The sequence below is a fragment of the Triturus cristatus genome, chromosome 3_2, assembly GCF_964204655.1.
Source record: "Triturus cristatus chromosome 3_2, aTriCri1.1, whole genome shotgun sequence".
Classification (NCBI taxonomy): Eukaryota; Metazoa; Chordata; class Amphibia; order Caudata; family Salamandridae; genus Triturus; species Triturus cristatus.
In genome coordinates, this window is record NC_140584.1 from 1,083,000,368 (window position 1) to 1,083,016,424 (window position 16,057).

Below are 16,057 nucleotides of genomic sequence, written 5' to 3' on the forward strand. Positions count from 1 at the left end.
ACAACCACACACACACACACAACCACACACAAAACCACACACACACAACCACACACAACCACACATCCACAACCACACACACAACCTCAACCAAACACACAACCACACACACAGAACCACACACACAACCACACACAACCACACACAACCATACATCCACACACACCCACAACTGCACCCAACCACAACCACACACACAACCACAAACACACAACCACACACACCCACACACACAACCACACATACAACCACACACACAAACACAACCACACACACAACCACACACACACAACCACACACACACTTAGCCACACAGACACACACAACCACACACACACAACCACACACAACCACACATCCACACACACACCCACAACCACACCCACACCCACACACACAACCACGCCATGTATTGGCATAGCCAATTGGTCTCGCCTTTGGGACCTTATAAGTGTTTAGCCACGCAACAGATGATGTGGTTGCACCAAGGATATTGTGCTGCATAACTAAATACTTAGAAGGTCCCAAAAGCGAGACCTATTGGCTATGCCAATACTTGTTTGACTTTGGAATGATCGGACCCTTGAAAAACCTTCGGCTAAAAAATCTTCTGATTGTTGTCTCTAATTTCTTCCTACACAAAGACTTCTGATTTCCTTCAATCCTCTCTGCATGCCTCCTTTCTCTGAGTGCAACCTATTCTAAGGTACTTGCATGTTTGCCTTAATATCTATTAATGTATTTCTGAAAATTGCCAACAACTAATTTCAAATACTGCAACCTTTCCTTTTTAGATGCACATACCCTTGCAATATATTACCAAGTAAACAATGAAATGACATGCAAAAACAACATCATACAGCACTCAATCACAAATCTGTCAAACAAGTGATTGGGTACTTAGAGCGATTCATGTGCAGTGTCAGTTTTATGAATATGCGACTTCCTAATATGACATATTAGTTATTTCCTTTTGCATAACCCATGGTATATGTAGCCATATTTATTATTGCACTTTACAATTGGATTGGGTTTTACATTTTGCTGCAGAATTAGTAAAAAAAAAAGAAGGCATAATCCTGGTCTGCTGTGCTAAATCAGAATGTTGGTTTCTAGCTCTGCCCTTGACTTGACGCATTAGTGTGCATGGGTGACACGAGCTAATGTATGATTTCTAAAGTGAATTGTGTTTTCTTTTCCCGTTGTTGTGAGGGTTGGATTTATTATTGGATTATTTCTATGTTGGGTTGGGCTTGTGCAAGGAAGTTGCCGTGATCTTCCTGAAGCAGCTCTGTGCAATGGGGTCTCTGTGTCTTCTAAGCATGAGGGGCAGGTCCAGCGTGTGGTCGCTCCTGTGCACTGCTATACAGAGGTGTGTAACTATTCTCTGTGCCCTCACACGTCTTTTGTAGCGTTTTGGGTTGGTGGTAGGACCTTTATCCCTTAGTGTGCTAGAGAATAGTTCATCACCGCTCTGTGCTTGTGTGATAGTTTGAAGATATCAAAACTTTCAAACAAGTACAGAGCGGTGATGAACCTCTCTGTACGAAACATTTCACTGAAGAAGTCCCATAATTAAGAGGAGCAGGCATGGTCTGTGTTATAATACACTCATAGCTGCAAGTTATAAGTTTGCCTATTACATTTTCATGTTTTCTTTTGCTGTCGAGTAACATTTTATTGCTTTATGTGTGAAACTTTAAGTGACTCTTTATCATGAACAGAACGAATCAGTTAAGTCCATGTAATAAGATTAATCCATGTAATAAGATTACATTTACATCACACTTTTGTGTAAGGTAACATTTTATAAGTGGTCTAAAAACAGCCCGAACTCTGCAAAAAAGTAAGGACTGGTGAAGGTTATCATTCACCCAAACATGGGATTGCTTGCAATTATGTCGTGCTACACACGTCCCCTACACATCTCTCTCTCAGTTTCAAATATTGCAACCTGCCCGATTTCGGTTTTTTTGGGTTGCAAACTACATAGCACCTGCAAACAGCAATTTATTATCAGTGCAACCGTTGCATTCTGGAATATTCATAGCGCAAAAGAAGTTTATAAATCTACACGAATCAGAATGCATTACATTGTGAAATGACTTTGTCATACTGGGCGATGCATTTGATAACATCAGTCTGGCAACACTAACACTCACTTCGTTAGCCCCAATGAATGAAATGCGACATCCATCTAGTGGAATTTAATGTGTGACCTCCATATTATGGACTGTTCTTGTAAGCAGTGGCTCAAACTACTGAGCTACCATTACTATAAATGGATAACAACATGAAATTAAATTGCTTAAACAGCCTCCCATCCCTCCTAAACCCACTCATATGACAAGAATTAGAACAAACATGCCTTAAACAAAGGGTCAGATATATGGAAGGAGCCCATACAGACATGAACATGTGATGCTTGATGTGTTACAAAATACATGGAAATAACATTAAATCTTGATCTATTTTATTGTGTGCAACAACAGACAGGGCTATTTATTTTCTTGAGAAGAACTCTTTGCACTTTAGGACATGCAGCTTTGGTTTCTTCCCTGATCTGGCTTGCAAGTGATGTTGGTGCAAAATTACATGTCGAAACTCTCAAAATATGCTGATACTTTCAGAGGTTCATGAGGAAGTAAGAGAAACGCGTGTGAGTATGGAGAAGGTTCCACCTATGTTAAAATACTACGTATGACATTCACTTCATGCAGCCCAAATCGGCTGCTGAAATGGCCCCTATGAGGAACATTTGGCTCCCTCAAAAACACGTGAATTACCCTCAGATGTGCACGGTACCAAAATACAAGACTATCCTAAAATATGCCTCAGACTGCACAAAAACGTTCTCTAGGCAACACCTCAAATTTGTAGTAGATTGTCCCTCAAAATGCACCAGGTTGGACCCCAAGTATGTCCCCCAGAATTTCAGACGTCCATAGAAAATATGGGTGAGACTGTACCTCAAGATACCCAGACTGCCTCCCGCACATGCACCAGGCAGCACCTCATGTCTGCAGCCGCCCCTGTAATATGTAGTAATGGTAGTAAGTATTTGCCTCAGATATGCCCCATAGCATTAACTAAACATGCAGCAAGCCCTTCATCATATGTGTATCAGTGCTGTCACTTATGTGTGCACCAGGCCTTTGAGCATAGATGCAGGAGACCATTTATTAAATAAACACAAACACCACATCCTCCTCCACTGTTCTTGCCACACTGCAGATGGGCTGGGCATATCGATCTTCAATAAACACAAGAACACGAGTTACCCGGAGTGTTCTGCGATCATTTCACTTGTTGATCCACTGTTATTATCACTGCTTTGGATGTGTTGTGATGCTTAGTTGGGTAGCACTAGCTCTGCATTTTACTTTTATGTGTGCACAGGCCTATACATTATAAACTTAAGGGCCTTTGTGTCTGTTGGAAGTGTTCAGGGTTTTTTCCCTTCGCCTGTAGCACCATACGATATCTTCATTATCTAAACACATTGCGGAGACAAGGAGGCGCCATCGTATACCGCACAAACGTAAACCCGTCCTCTGCATCCACACTGCAGATGCCATCCTCACAAGCCAGCACTTTTCTAAACTCCTATAAGAAATAAATAAGCGTCACTTCACGGCATCGACCTGCTCTCTCTAAAAAGATACACAAGACTGCTCCTCAAACATGCTTCATATTTCCGTGTTATGTGTAAGCTGTCATGTTCCCGCACTACTGCTGTTATCTTTCTCCGGTGTCCGAAGTGTAACACAGAAGCACATGTCCTTTTCAGATCCGTCTGCAAAGATATATTTTCTCTTCCACCTGGAATCACATGATGTCTGTTGAAAGTTTTTGTGCCTAATGTGTGTCCTACACCAAAACAACATGGCATAGTAATTACCGGCACATGGAATCAAGATTAACTATCAAGAATCACTGGACGCGTACATCGTACTGGCTCGGTCGTAAATCCCTTCTGGATTGGGTCGGAAGGGCACCGAACGCGATCCGGCCAGAAAAACTACGAGCCGTACGCGTGTTTTCCGCCAGATTCGTACAGCTGTACGAGCGAGCAAGTATGATGCGAGCTACGTGAAATTCACCGACCGAGTCGTTTCCGTGTCCGAACCACTCCGTACGGCTCGGCCGTAAGCTAACCGTGCCGTGCAATGGATGCGATTTACGACCGAGCCAGTACGATGTACGCATCGGACAGCCGGTGCAAGCCGGAGTGTCCGGCTTGCAAAACGTCTGGGAAGTTGCCTTTGGGGGTCCACGTCGGACCCCCGTCACCCGCAGCCCTACGACTCGGACACATGGGGAGAACACAGGCATGTACGGTGCGGATGGCACCAACGTGTACCCACTGTAGAGGGCGTCCTTGTGCGAGACGTACCCATTCAGTCAATGGGAGCCCATGTACGCGTCGTATCGACCGACTCCCGTTGACTTCTATGGGAGTCCGACCGAACCGAGTCCAGCGGCATACGGCCGCATCGTACTTGCTCGGTCGGACTGCAGAACTCCGGCTCGGTCGGAAAACACTTCGGGTCTGGCTCGGTCGGAGAGCTTTCCGACCCGGATCGGAATCGGCCCCTTAGAGTGCTTTCTAAAGTTGTCTATGACCACTAAAATCAAAATGAACGCTACCAGCCACAGACACAATTCTGCTCTCCTGCTGCTGAGCCAAGCTCGAGCAGAGGAAGGCCTGACAATAGGCATCCTGTCACAGGGAGGTGTAACCACCTCCCAGACAGGGTTTAGTTTATTGGGGCTTGGTGGGTGCACTCTGAGAGTGCCAGAAGGTCTGCACTGGGGGCACATTTGGTGTCCCTGTGCATAGTCCAGCTCAAACCACTTCTGGGAGCCATTGGCTCCTGCTCTGGCATGAAACTGGACAAAGAACATGGGTGTAGCCACCCCTCTGTCCTGCCCCTCCACTTGAAGGGTCCCTAGAATTTTTCCTACCCCTTCCGATGGGTATAAAGTGGGTTACCAGGCTACAGGACTTTACATTTTACCTGGACAACATTCTACTAAGAAGAAACCAAGTACTTCGACTGCCTGCACGACGTTGCACGACTGAAGAACCTCCCTTGGAGTAAAGGAGTTACCTGCAGTAGCAGGCACCTAAGCGCATCTGACCGGCTTGCTTTTCCAGAGCTCCTGAGTACTCCAGTATTTGCACCGAAGAGATGCGGCCTCCTCGCACTGAGTGCTCCGTGGACTGGTGCTTTGTAAATTCGCTCGAGGTCTCCTCGCAACTCCTGGTCCGTTGGCCTGTGGATGCTGGCGAGGGTCACCTTGTTTGTTCTTTGGGCTTCCCTGGTTGCTCCAGACGTGCCCTGACTCTCCATTGCTTGGAGAGTCCCCTGGACCTTGCTGGTCCACACCATAACCTGTTTGTCCTTCCTGCGTGGGTTGCATTTGCCAAGGCCTGCTCCAGCCGTACATCGACCCCTCAGCACTCGACATCCTTCGTGGGACAGCTCACCTCCGGATCCTGGTCATCTTTGATGTCTCCTGGTCCCCGTGGCTGCAGAGTCAAGCATCCCTTCTTCGCACCTGAAGCATCCGAAGTCGGTGGGCATTCGACTACCGAGCCCCAGGTCACCTGACGTGTCCCCTCTGCTTTCAGGTTCCTCTCACCTAGAATCCAGGCTTAGATTCCACCGGACACTCTTCGCCTTCCTGGCAGCAGTACTTCTTGGCAGCTCTCCATTGAAAACGACAAAGGTTTCCGACACCACTTGAACCCTATGCACCCGGCTCCTCTGGGATAGGTAACACGGGTACTTCGGTACTCACTTGTGGGTTGGCGCTAGAACCTCCTAAAACTGTCCTTAAACTGTAACTTTGCAACAGCGACTTTCTCATAGAGTTGTATGGAGCACGCGTCGTGTTTCCTCACTGCACCCATCCTCCGTGGGCTCTCTGTATCACTGCCTTGGGTGGTTCTTTGGGGTCCCAGCGATTCTACGTGCTCTAGGCACAGTCTTTAGTCAAGTCGTGATTGTTATACCATTTTTTTAGTATATGGTTCAGTCTACCCCTGGAGCCCGCTGTGTATTGTGCTACTTACGAATGTTCTATTGATTCACTATTGTGTGCTTAATGTTCTAATCTTGTGTAGAGATTAGTAGAGAATGTTATATTATTAAATACATTTTTTTTATAACTAATGTGTGGTTCTCCTTTTATTTAGTCATTCAGGAAGTGATATTCTGGTAAAACAAGCTGCTTTATATTCCTTCAAGATTAAGCCTGAAGGCTGCTCTCCACAGCTATCACTAGGATAGCTTTCTAAAGTTTATCTTTGACCTTATACATCATAAGGGTCGTGTGGACTGGTACAGGGTGCCCACTTTAATTAGTGGACAGCATATACCAGGCCACCTTCTCACATTCATAACCTCAGCCTCTCTAGTACATTACATTTCTGATATTCCCACCCCACCCTTAAAACTCCCAACTTGAGAAAGATTGACTCAACCATAAAACCCCATGTACTTCCCCTTGTTTCCTTACTTCATCCCTCACCGCCTTTTCTGCGCATTCTCCAATCTCTCTTGCTCACACCCCATCAAGCAACCATAAGCGAAGTCCCTTATTGTGTTTCACAGCCCCAGACATTACTCTTCTCCTCCCCTGTGATATCCCCTCCCCCCCAGGGATGGCTACGCCCCCGGCAGACTTTCCACCCCACCAAAACTACCCCTACCCAGGAAAACCATTGAGTTTTTTCCTTCCCCACTACAAATTAAATGTTTGGTATTCATTCATTTGTATAGTTAGTGCACAACAACTTTTCTTTCCATAAAGATTCAAACATTTCTTGCAGCTGGAGGAAATAATAAGCCTGCCCAACTTTTAATAAATGTACACGTCATCTCTAAAAAGATAATCCTTGTTATCTTTTATATTTTTATTCGCTAGGACTAAAATACCCTCTTGATCACAGAATACACGCATAGCTCTATTCAACTGACTCCCAAAGGAGAGATAATCAAATTCTCAAAAGGCAAATTAAAAAATAGACCTGCCAGCCTTCCCACTTCTAGTTCTATCCTTAATCTGGTCTGTCCAATGTCAGGCATTTCCTTTGCTGATTATATGCCCAACCTTTGACCCTGGTGCCCTGATAACCTAGACGGAAACTTTCCTGAAAACCCCAAAATAATTTTCAGCTGCTTCTTTGCAATCAATATTGCACTAAAGGTACCTTAATGGGTATGAGCCCTTCTGTCCAAATTGGAAGTGCTGACCTCATCCCCTTTGCTGCTGCCCTTGCTCCATGTATCTGTTAAACACTTTGTAATCGAGTGCTTGCCCCCACATTTTGAACACTCAAGCTTATATTTATAGCATTGTCTTTGGCAAAAACCTTTGTTGTAATTCCAGCATGACGCTGATCTATTATAACCTCCCGCCCCATGTTGGGTGGGACGATATTGAAAAGACCGATAAGCCACTGGTAACCCACTAGTTGTGTGTGTCGTCGCTGGTGGCTGTGTTGACACATCCATTGCAGCCAAAGTTCTGAGTCCACATCACCTTAAGGCTTCTCATTGTACAAACTGACTCTGAATTCTTCATCGTAGCTGAGCCATGCAAACCCCCCAAAATGCATTTGTGCTTTCCTGATAATAACAATATACTTAAATATGATAACGGCTCTGTCCATATGCTGTTCTCAATAAACCCTTGCATGAATTAGAAATGCAGATGTTCAATTCTCTATATTTTTTGGGACTTTCGTGCGCTTAGCCAATTCCCATTCTTCCTCTTTTGAGCCTTCTTTCACTTGTATATCTCTATGTAGTACTTTAAAAACATCAATAAATTCACGTTTCCAAATTCTCTTTGTTTTTTTCTGACAAGTGAGAGCCTAACAGCATTGCAATTCCCATGCAAGGTAACCTTTTATTTTTTATATGCACCTCTATTTTTTCAACTGCATCATCTTTCTCATTCGCTCCATTTGTGGGCTCAATTTGCATTTCTTTGTCACCCTTGCTCTTGACCTCTTTTTCAATTGACACCTTAGCAATGTCAGATGTTTGACTTGTCGCATTCCCATAATTTTTTACAACTTTGTCTGACTCTAATTTGCCTTTACCCACTCCCACACGTAGGTTATATGGTTATCGGACTGTTTTTAGATTTAGGTTGCGCTCGCATGTTTCCATGAATTTTGTACAAATATCGTGTTTTGTTCTCACTTTCACAGGCTTTTCTATGTGACTGCTGGAAATTCGGTCCCAAAAACGTGGATATTCCGTATTTAGTTACATATCGTTTCCACTACACATCAGGTTCATATTTATTCTTTCCTTAAGTTTTTACTCTTACACAAGGGTACTATTAATATGGAGGTCAAGCATTTGGAAATGGGAATAATGCATGCTGATAGTTGTAGTTTTCCTTCCCATATCATACCTCTCAGTATCTAATGTCCACTAAGGGCAACTATGAGCAACTATGATAACTCTGGCAGAGTTTGTCTATCTTTTCATCTTATATTTTTTCAACTTATAGTTATGCAACAGAGTGCTTTATATTTTTTTGTTAAGAAACTTTCCACAAGTCTTCACAGTCGTGGTTTGCATTGTTCTGACACCAATGGTGGATGATGGTGATCATCTGTAACTTAACTTTAAGACTGTGATTTTATTTGTTTATTTAATACTTACAGCCCTGGAGAAGTTGAGGCATAATTTGCTATTCGACGAAAACACGTTGGCTGATGTTTAATTTGTACCACTGCTGTTCCAATTTAATGTATAGGAATTTCCTTTTGGCTTGAACTGATGAATTGGAATAAATTGGACAAACAATTTACAAACCTTGGATTGGACGTCTGACTCTGTTTGAACTTAGAGTGCTAAGAACTTTTGTTTACAGTTACTGAACCCCCGTTTTGGAGGGTTGCTTTGGTAGCTGACCCTACTTCTAGAGCACCCGCAACTCACGATACAAACTTTTACTTTCTCCCTTACATCTTGTAAAGGGCCCTGTTCTTTAGCCTGGCTACCAGGTTCTTGTTGTTTATACTGACATTATAATTAGGTGAATATGTCTGAACCAACATAACATTTTTAACAAAAACAAAACACAGAAATTCACCAGTTATATTTAGGAGAGCTATCTAGAACTTGCGCCGCTACCATGAACTGCTTATTGCCTCACATATTAAATCACTCATGACATGTTCTATGACATCATGTCACGGCGCAACTGAGCCATTTCAAAGCCCCAGGCATCATCCCCGGGGCTAATTTGTTTATTTATGGGCAGGAGGAAAGTAAAAGAGCCAGCTCTCGCAGGGTGCTAGCTGAAGAGCTGCAGTGGCTGTGAAGATCTTGGGCCTCCCCCCTGTGGCCTTCAGCTTGAAAAATGTTGTTGAGTGTACCACGTGGGACAAGAATAACCAATTACCCCCCAAAAAGTGCCCTGCTCCTGCGTGGCCCTGCAAAATTGGGGCTGCTTGCAGGGAGGCGGTGGGCCGCGGCGGCCTTGGGGCTCCACCTACTGCCCCTAACAAATAAAAGCTGCGAGTGTCCTGAGTGGTTCTGGGACACCAAAAAAAACAAAAATAGGGGAAAGACTTATAAATGAGCAGCCAGGGCTGCTCATTTATTATTCACTGCTCCTGGGAAGGATCGCCCCATAATACCCTTTGTGGGCTATTTTAGATATATTTTGTGTTGTGGGGTCCTACAGGGATTCCAAAACAATTGCCCTATGTTTCCTGATTATATTTTGCAAGCATTCCTAGAGATGGAGCTTTCGAATGGCTCCTCAAGGGAATATTGATGGTCATATTAGGAGAGGCGTGCATCGCTCCTTTGAGGAGTTTTGATTGTCACTCAAGTGGTTGCAGAGATTAGGGATAGATGAGCATGGGTACTCATTTCAGTTTTCACTTTTGCAGTGAAAGATGTTCATATCTAGTTGTAACCACAATTATCATGTCGATCGGCTTTGCTGTCTCTCTTTGTAAAGTTTTCGTTTTTCATGAGCTTGAGTAACCATCAGAGTTCGTTGCAAGGCAAACCTTTCTAATATCAGGCTGCCGCTAGGACTGCCAGGATGTAAATGTGAATTCCCTTGTCTATCTGTTGAGGTTCAAGGCATTCCAACATCTTGTGGTGTAACCATTGTGTCCTTGTGAACTCCATCCACCAATGTATCACTAGATATCACAGGCAAACCCCGGCGCCATAAATATCTGACACATCTTAAGTTCAGCTTACCGCACACATGAAGTGAAGTCATTCAGCTATCAGGAAATGAAGAATCATTTCCAAGGGATATTTGCATCCCTATACATCATTTTGAGCCAACTGTAAGTCTCTCCATAACCTGATGAGGGCATAGCAGTGATACTCTGATAGTGGTTATCCTCGATTACCACTATGGGTGCAACGGCATTCAAAGAGATCCCTTTGCTGTGGCGATGAATAGCAGATCCTCACATAGAGCACCTTCCGTGGCCTTTAAATGGTAAATGCTCTAGGGGAAAGCCAATTGAAAGGGTAGGATGGCACGGCACAGCAGTAAGTAGGGTATTTTTTGATGGCTGAGAGACAGCCGCCGAGAAGTTATATGTCCTCTTGTGTCACTACCTGAGAGAAAACTGAATATCCTGCACCTTTATGGCCAAACCGCACAATATTCCATGGTTTTATCTGAAAAAAAGAAGGCCAGTCAATCTTCTGCCTTTGGCTTTTCTTCCAAAACGTGTTCTCTTCTCCCCTGGACTATGCTCACCTATCCTTCCCTGTTGAAGCGGGGCCTTTCTGCAGGGTCACCCCAGAATTTGCCTTACTTTGCTGTACCCGCTTTTGTTGGCTTTTAGGACTCTGGGCAACTTACTCCTGCAAACCAGTGGTAAAGTGTTAGCGTCCTCTCTCTCTTAAACATGGTAAAAGTGGTATACACCTTCTTGGCCCATTTAATTTACTTCTAAGTCATTGTATATAGTACTGCATGTACCCTGGTCCCGTAAATTCAATGTTACAAGTGGGCTGCCGTACTCATTGTGAAACCCACTAAAGTAGCCCTGTAAAACATCTCAGGCCTGCCACTGTAAGCTGTACCGCAGTTTTAAACTGCCATTTCTACCTGGCAAAATAAACCTTTTGCTATGCCTAAAACTTTCTTTTGAATACCCCTCATCAGGGCACTCCTGGACCTGTGGAAAATTCAGAAGAAGGACTGTCCTGCTGTCTGCAGAAGGAAGACTGGACCAGCTTGCCTTGAACCCAGGATCCCCAGAAGTGATTCCCAGGGTCAGTTGGCTGACCTCCTGTTGAAGCTACAGTAGCACAACAAGCTTCCGGAAGGGAGGCATTCCCTGGAACTACCCAGCTGACCCACACCAGGTGGACCTGCTAGACCCTTGCTGCTGGCCTCTGGTGGAGTGAGTTGTGATCCTCAAGAGGTGTAACACCTGGTCCTGAACCATTGGCTGGCATCCGATTGTAATCCTCCTACTTTAAAACTTAAAAGACGGAACTACAGGTGAAAATCCAAAAGGTTTGGACTCTTTGCGACCACGAGCAGACCTGCTCTTTGCACCTGTAATGTCCGCCTGCAACTCCCGCCAACACATAGCTCCAGCAGCAACCTGCTCTTCAGGCAGGCAATGATCTCCTCGCAGCTGTTTCCAACGTGAAACTCCGGCTGAGGCATCTTATGTGGACTTGGAAGGTTAGAGAAGGTAAACTCTTCACCAGGACGAACCTGGTCCATGTACCCAACCCACGATATAGCCCGGTTATCCAAAACTTTTGACTTTGACACGATCTAACACGACCAGATAAAGTTGAGTGGCATTTTCCGCAATATTTTGATATGAAACTTTTAAAATGTATAAAACCGGTTCGACTTAACTGGGTTTTTGGCGTTGTGGGGTCATATTACAGAGAGTTCCCCAGAGACACAACTGGGGTTTACGCCCACTTTGTGCACCACTGGGGCACTTTGGTATTATAGAAGGAGCCGCAGACGTTTGTGCCTCCCCTGCTGTAATACTGATAGCGCTGGTGCACTTAAAGCGCCAGCGCTATCTGCAGGGGTATTCCCTAATTTGAATGGGGGCATACCCCATGTAAATGAGGGAATCCCATTGCCTCTGCACCTGTGCCGTATTACAGATGCTGGCGCAGAGGCAAAGAAACTGTCAGGAGGCGCACTGACAGTGCACCAACTGAAAGGTGGTGCACTGTCAGTGCGGCCCCTGAGAACAGCCCTCTGCATTGGGTAAAGTTGGTCCTATGGACCCCCCAGACCTCCCCTTGCAGGCAGGTGCAGTCACTGACTGCACCTACCTGCAAGGAGATCTCTAATCCTCCTTTAAAGTGCAGGTGGGTTGTCGCATGCACACTGAAACATGGAGCGGCTGCTTCAAAGCCGCTCCATATTTCACTTGAATGCGCTGCTGCCATAGCAGCACGACTTTGTGGCTGCCCTGGAGGCAGCATATTCTATGTAATAGGGCGCTCTTTCTCTGTTTGCACCCAGTGCACCTTTCATTTTCAAGGTGCGCCAGGCGAAAACAGGGAAAGTGCGCCCTAATACATAATGTAGCCTCAGGTGTTCCTTTATTTATTAAAATGTACTCTATTTTTTTTAATTGGTTTGGGATTTTCCTTATGTTGTGTTTTCACTTTATTACTGTTTGAGTGCTGCATAAATACTTTACAGATCACCTAGGCCTGACTTTTTGTGTGCCAAGCTATCTGAGGGTTAAGCACAGGTTTATTTAGTCACTTTTTTGGTTCACCCTGACAGGGATTGCGTTTATTGCTTGAGCAGGGCTCTCACCACCTTAACTAATAACTCAATTTCTTACACTCCCAGACTCTCGATTCTTCCCTCATCTGAGTGCGCTTCTTTCTCGCAGACACGGTGGTTCATCCCCAGAGCCTGTGAGCCCCTCTCTTCTCCTGGGCCATCGTGCTTCTCTCCTCTCAGTCCCTGCACACCTTTTACCCTGGACGCAGTCCTTCTACCTCCAGATTCTCTTCTGCCCTTTATCATGGCCGTACCAAAATCCTCTCCTTCTGCCTCTGGGCTCTGTAGTGTGCTGCTTGCTGACGCCTGATTCTGGCGTCACTTCCTCGCGCAGGGGGCGGAACCATCCCAATGCTCGCAAAGTGTGTATGGGCGGGAGGAAGTTGGGATGATCACTGACCAGAAGGGCTTGCTCGCAAAGCAGAGAGGACACAACAAGAAGTGACGTCTGACTAAAGATGAAAGGGCCCTGCCTTCATTTAACCACTTACCCGATGGTGATCTTGTCTGCTACAACTGTTTATGCAGCATTGCAGGTAACCCTGAGTAAAGGTACCGCACTTCAGATGACCTGAGCTGTGTGTGTGGAACATGGTCTTTACACGGGTGACTCTCGGTTTACTCACCCTGCCTGTCCCGGTGTTTATCGCACTGCTCGCGTTTGCACAGACCATGCTGTCTTCTCTTCTGAAGATGAGGCGCTTGCAGTAAATACTGAACCTGGCACATTGCTGACCACAGACCTCTGACCTGCTCTGCAGCATGTGCAAGCCTGGGTCGAGTCTCGGTGTACGTTGCCACCCTGCAGTTTATTGCACACTAATATCCTGGGTGCGCCTTGGTGCAGGTGGTTTGAGCAGTTTGACATGCACGTGGGTGCCTTTGGTATCGACAATGGAAAGGACCTATTATCCCTCCTAATGCACTGTGTTGACTCTGCTACCAGAGGTATTGTCTTTTAATTTGACGAACGCGAGGGGAACTCTTGCTTAACGGTTAGGGCGGCCGACCTTGAAGCGGGGATCCAGGCTCGAGTCTGGCGGGAGGCTCAAACATCATGGGATTTTGTGCAAATCACTTAATCTCCCTGTGCCGAAAACGGAATGTGTCCTGTAATTCAACTGGTGCTTTTGTAAAGCGCTCTGATACTTTCGGGTTGAGTTCGCGCTATGTAAAACTACAAAAAAAATACCAGAAAGAATCAAAGTGCAGCAATCCTCTGAAAAGCAGTACTGGGCTCCTGTTTACTTGACTGAGCACTAACTCAGAAAGTGGGTAAGCATGTATTTAAGCAAAGTAGGTGCCCTAAACCACTTATTTTCGGGTGCACGTCCATTTTAAACAGATTATGTAACAATCATGTAAAAGCATGAGAAGCTCTCTTCAACATCAAAGCAAAATGTATTTCATTAACATACAAAAGCAATTAACCTCAGCACATATGATTATATTACTGAATTGAGAGGGATTTACTAGAAGTAATTATTTTCAAATATGAAGTTCAAACATTTTTGTCTTCCCCAGCCCTTTCAAGACATTTGCCATGTGCACCCTCTGGTAACCTCAGTTATTATTGGACTTAGAACAGCATTATAGTTTATTAAACCAAACACAAGAGGAGATTTTGTACTGCACACATCCTGAGCTCATGTATTTCAAGTTGCTCCCATGTGATGATAAAGAAAAAGGAGGCAAAGTTAACTTTACCAATTTTCTGTGATCACTCAATTTAATAAAGTGGGGAAGCCGGGATTGAACCCAGGTTTTCTGGTTTCACATTGTGCGATTCATTCACTAGGTGGGTATCTCTTTCCCACTCATGTTTTTCATCAAAAGTTAATGCTTTGTCTTTAATTCTTGGTGCATGATGTTGGAACATGGATGGCAGACAGAACCCACTTGAGATTTGCTTTGTTTTGGACTTGAAGCTCCAAGAGAACTTCAGACTGAGCCAGAGCCAAGCATCTGGCTCCAACTCGGCCCGTGCCTTCTTTGGCTTGCCCACCTCTTATCACATAATGGCAATTCTGAGGGCAAATGCACAGGAAGAATATAGTTTGAGCCTCATAATAACTCCATGACTCACTATCCACACCATGTTTATGCTTTGCTTCCCCTAAGCCCATCATCCCACCTAACACCACCCCTGACCCTTGCCATTCAGGCATCAGTGCAGCCCTCGGTCAGGCCACAGACCATACCTTTTGGAACCTGGGAAAAAGTTTGCAAAAATCCATGTCTTATATCAGTCTCAAAGACAGCTTAATGACATAGTTTATCAGTGATTGACTAATTTGTTACATGCTTGAAGGAGCTGTGAGGAGGCTTTCTATTCACAGACAACTGCCAGATATAATTCTGTCTCCAGCCGCTGCCCGTGCAGGTAAGATTGGTGGGGCTGGGTGAGGGGGGGGGGGGTTTCAACGTACGACGACGACGACGAGGGGAAATTAATTATTTCTTCAATTTTCCTACATCATTGTCTGTCGAAATCCCCCCTACCCGGCCCCACCGCTCTTACCTGCACGGGCTGCAGCTGTCTGTCTCTTTCTGACAAAAGTGTCTACAAAAATCCTGCAAAGTAGAAAAATACTAACCATAGCTCAGGTCTGTTATACTGTCGGCTAATTTAATAAACAGACTGAAATCTCGAAATATAACTGAGGAGCTGGTAAATATTGTTAAAGTCTTGTACATCAAAAATAATGACCTAAAGGGTCTCACCAGTGTGGATATTGCCTGTAACTCGCACCAGTCAAGATCCTAATTCTCATAGTACGTGCCATAATTGTGGAAAAATTGTCATTTCTGAACCATCTGCCGAAGACAGATAGAACACAAGAACGGTGTTCCACAATCTCCATCAAGGCTGACACAAAACAATCTGAAAGCAAATCAACTTCATCACATCTCACAACAATTCTTCACCTACGTTATCATCCTCAGAGATAGAGGCAATGAAGATAGCCAAAGGCTTCTCTATTCAAGGTATTGTCCTGACAGATGATAACGATAAACTGCCAGAGCTAATTTTGGACATAGTCGTCATAGGAGTATCAGTTCCATTCCTGGTAGACAAAAGCACCACAATTAATGTCATGACTGATACCACAGGTGCAACTCTGCCTAAGAAATCATCATTGACACATGCACATTTATGCTAATGACTCAAAGGAACCACTCACATGTCTAGACCGGCTTTATAGGAAACTAATCACTCTGCTGAAACCGATATCTGTGTAGTGGAGGCCGCCGC

General features: G+C 44.8%; 1 protein-coding gene across 1 annotated transcript in view; it reads left to right on the forward strand.

Moving 5' to 3' along the window:
• Window positions 1–1,353: 1,353 nt before the first annotated feature.
• PSPH (phosphoserine phosphatase) overlaps window positions 1,354–16,057 on the forward strand; it is a 334,849-nt gene continuing 320,145 nt past the window's right edge. Inside the window, exon 1 of the mRNA XM_085649828.1 lies at window positions 1,354–1,372. The gene's annotated coding sequence lies outside the window, so the exon portion shown is untranslated. The remainder of the gene's footprint in view (window positions 1,373–16,057) is intronic.